This window comes from Hipposideros armiger, unplaced genomic scaffold, assembly GCF_001890085.2.
Source record: "Hipposideros armiger isolate ML-2016 unplaced genomic scaffold, ASM189008v1 scaffold_553, whole genome shotgun sequence".
Lineage (NCBI taxonomy): Eukaryota > Metazoa > Chordata > Mammalia > Chiroptera > Hipposideridae > Hipposideros > Hipposideros armiger.
In genome coordinates, this window is record NW_017731903.1 from 60129 (window position 1) to 64658 (window position 4530).

The following is a 4530-nucleotide window of genomic DNA, read 5'->3' on the forward strand; positions in this document are numbered from 1 at the left end:
AAGGTTAGTGGAAAAGAAATATTGAGAAAGGAATTTTATATATAAATATTAGAACCCAATTATACTTACCCCCTAACTCAACAAAGACTACTAACTATATTAAATCAGATAAAAACTGAAGTGGATATGTTACCAGCCAAGAGAGGCCCCCCAAAGAATTTTAAGTTTTCTTTCCTATAGAAATGTTAAGTATAGAAATGTTAAGTCTCTTCTCTAGTTTCTTAGTTCCTTAGCTCTTGGCTTTGATTACTTTTCTAACCAGCTTATAAATCCTAGACTAAAGATTGCTTCTAGCCTGAATCCTAAAGTTCTATCCCCCTTCTTCTTGATTGCTTTGTAAATCAATTTCTAAATCCTAAACAATAGAAGTCTCCTGCTTCAGATAACTACTTGAGGGTCTGTGACTTCCTAATATCCCCCCAGGCCAGTAAGCTCAATGCCAAACCCATTCTGGGCCCAGACAACTGACTGCCACCTGAGTGACAGGCTGAATGGGAACAGGCTTCATGAGAGCTAACAGATTTATTAACTAAAATCTATTTTTCCTCATTCAGGGACTTTGGGGATACAGAGAATACACCAGCAAGATTGCTGGTCACACCCAAAGAAGCTAATGTGGTATTCCAGGCAAAGCTCAAGACCCCTTCCTCTCAACTGAGATCAGCTAGGGTGAGAGTTCCGTGAAACCCCCACCCCCCATAGGCAGGGACAGCTCTATGACCCTGCCCAGCAGGAAGCAGATACAGAAGAAGAGACATCCTGTCCCTCAACTTCCCATAGAGATTTTATGGGGATCACGTCTCTCAAGGGAAAACTAGGCAAGCAGTTAGAGGCAGGCATTGGGTCTTTGCATTCCTGCACGTCCCAAAAAGTGCATAGCCCGATGACATCCCCTCTACACCCAAAGCTCCCAGTGTATTGTAATTATCTACCCCTATGGGAAAACAAATGGGTACAACTAGATCAGACCAGTCACTCGCACCTGCCCAGTACATCCTGTCAATCACAGATGCCAATCAAGTGGTCCCACACCCTTAGGGGAATAGCCCATTTCTAGAGAAGGGATAAAAACCCCAAGTCCTGGAAAGTTCGACCCTTTTTTCCCTTTTCCCTTTTTTTCCTTTTTGGATGCCCTGGTCTTTTGAACGCTTCTTCCTTTTTGAGCTTCGCCTTTGCACGTGGCCCGCTCCAAACGCTTTGGAATGTAATTTCTCTTCTGATAATGGGCCCTTGAGCCATTCTCTACTGCTGGGGCCCACTTCTACTTCTTTGAAATGTACTATCTTTTCAAATAAACTACTTTTTCAGTGCTTCACTCTGGCATCTCGTTCAATTCCAATTCCTTGCTCGAGTTGCCAAGGACCTGGATTTCGCGCCGAAAAGTGCCCACTTTCCGACAACAGATTTTATATATATATATTATGTTACATATATATATATATATTAAAATAGCCCTTTATAATGGCTACTACGACACAGAAAATTTATTTATGAAACTCTTACTGTCCTGGCCTCTAGAAATTTTTAGGTAATAATTGTAATTTACACCATTATGTTCTTACAGCCTTGGCCCCTATTTAACCTTAAAGTTACAGTTCCCAGTTATACAACTTACAGAAATCAGATTAATGAATGACATCTGAATGCTTTCAATATAAAGTAGAGAGGCCATATTAAATTGAGACGGTAAATGGTTTGTCCCCAGTCTGTAGGGAATTCTGAATTCACCCAATCCTTGCCTATTGTATCCACCTCAACCAACAATATATGGTATATGGAAAAAGAACTTTTTAATTGGGAAGGTTAAAAATTCTTCTGTCATACTGGTTTCTATTGTAATGAAACCAGGTTTACAGTAAATAGTATGCAAATATGGTGTAATACTAAAATCATAGGCAAATTAACTTTGCTCGAGGTTAATAAAACCCATGATAATATTGATACTGAAAATCTAATGTATTGGGAAATTGAACTTAATCCTCCCCATGAAGTCATTTCTATGGAAGCTAATTGGCCAAAACAAAAATTGGAACTTCTAGATCATAAAATAATAGAAAGTCTTCATTCATCTTATCATAAAGTAAAAATAGCAGTAGATGAGGGAAGAAAACATTATTAGCTTAAGAAAAATTATGATAATACATGTGAAGTGTTCTTTAGATATCTAGGATGTTTATTCTCTTCAGACTCATACTTGTCTAACAGACATTTTCTGCTCCTAATCGGTGTTATTGGTTTAATACTAGTGTTCTTGGTTCTAGCTTGTATATGTTATACTAGATACAAAAAGCAACATAAGACAGAGAGAGAAAATACTCAGATCATGATAGCTCAAAGATTAGAAATGATCCAGAATATATTTAATGAAGACATATAGGATCTGACTGCCTCCCATTTGATCACATTTTCTTTTAAATATAAATAAATAATTGGTCCTTGACTGTGATGCCATCTAAGGTTATTGTCTTGCCCCACCCCCAATGGTCCAACATTCACCAAGATAAATGCTAAGACTAAGACTTCCTAGAAATGAGCCTTCCTAGCACCGTGGGACCACACTATCCAACCAAAAGGTTGGTCATCAGTGCATCCTTCGGATTGATTTATGACCAAAAGGGGGAAATGTGGACGGAAAAGGAGCCACATGTTAAACCTGACAAGCTCAGGAGACTGAAAATAACCACAGAGGATGGCATGGACATAAAAATTCCTCACTAAGGTAGACCATGGCTGGGAGTCACATCCTTGGCCTGTAGCTTCCTTGACAAAGGTCAATGTTTCCCTTAAGCCTGTCTGTTGTATGTTTGCATCTCAGACAACATACCTTTGCAATATCAGAGTTATCTCTTTTTCCAGACCTCCCAGGGGCACAACCCACCACAGCAGAGCAGGACTCTACAAAATCCCTGTTATCTTGTTCTCCAAATACTATCTCTATGTGCTATAAAATGCTATTAACTATGTTGTGTCCACCAATATAAAAGAGGTGTGTGTCTCTCCATTTTACTTTTTATCCAATCCCAGAGATTTCCGCACTTTGTTTTCTCCCACCCCCTTAATCTACAACCAATGTAACCATCCTCCTTTGATTCCAATGTATAAAATAAGTAGCAAAACCGCAATTTTCTGGAACATCTTTTCAATTCATTGAGATTTTGCTTCCTGGCAGTTGTCATTAGTTTGGTTCAAAGAAAATCTTATAAATTTTCTCTTAGGCTGAATGTTTTTCATCGACAAAACAAAGACTCAGGGAAGTAGTTTCCAGCGGACTGCCCAGCTGACCCTTCGACTTTAAGAAACCTTCCTTCTGTGTTTCTACCTGATTCAGGAACGCCTTCACAACCAGAGAGCGAGCAACCACAACAGGGTTTATGATGAACAAATAAATGTCCTGGAACCCGCCAACGAGGATAACTCAAGTGTCTGCTCCCCAGAAGTGGAGCATGCTCTGAACAGTTATCCTGGTTGCCATTCAGAGGCTGAGAGAAGAGGCCAAGTTGAAGCATCCCAGGACACTTAAGGCTTTTGTGGTATCAGGTAAGAGGACATGGGTGGAAGGACAATGCTGTGAGTGTGGCATGGGTCCCCATGACCTTTTCCAGGTCTCAAGGTTGGCCATTTTTTGTGTTTGACTCTCATGCCACCTCAGCAGCCTAAAACTTTGCAATCAAGGGCGAAGAACCCTTTGCTGAAAATTGTTCTTGGAAACAGGATTCCTGCAACGTATGGTCCCTGGGAGAGGGACCAAAGGGTGGGGAACATGTGCTCTGGCTGCTGCTATTGAAACAGGGCTCGGTTGGCACCCCCATAGTAGAGGCCTCTCCACATCCAGGCCTCACCTTTTCTTGACCTACCTATAGCTTAACAATAGATCATCCCCTGCAGCTTGAGCTCGGGATGTCCCCTGTCCCACCCAGTTTTCTGTTTTAGAAAATCATCCAGAAAATTATGATTAATACCCTTAGGCTTATTGATCACAATCTCAACGGCCAACCAGGCTGATCCCATCATTGTTCCTGGGTTGCTGACCCCACCATAGCCTCTGGGGGAATGCACAGATTTTCCCTTAAAAACCCCAAGCTGGTCTGAGAATGTAAAGGCAGTTTTTGGAGGTGTTAACCCGCTGCCTTCTCAGAGTACAGGTGCTCTGATAATAAACGCTTATTCTATGACCCAACTCCCGTGTCAGGCTATTGGCTGAGAGGTTCAGGCAGCATGAGCCCTGGACTCGTTTGGCCTTCAGTTTCACTGTCACCTCAAGGTACCAAAGAAGTTGAGAGCCAGAAAAAGAGGGAAAGAGGTTATAGGGGAGGATACTCTACGTGCCAGAATTTTCTTTATGTTATTTTATTAAACCCTCAAAACAACCTCAGAAGACAGGTTTTGATTTTACCTTGTTCTATAGATGAAGAAACACAGGCTCAATGAGGTTAACTGCCATGCCCAAGGTGACACAGCTAGAAAGGAATGGAATCAGGGTCAAATGCGGGTCTCTCTGACCCTATACCTTCTCCCCGTGGTCATGATCTA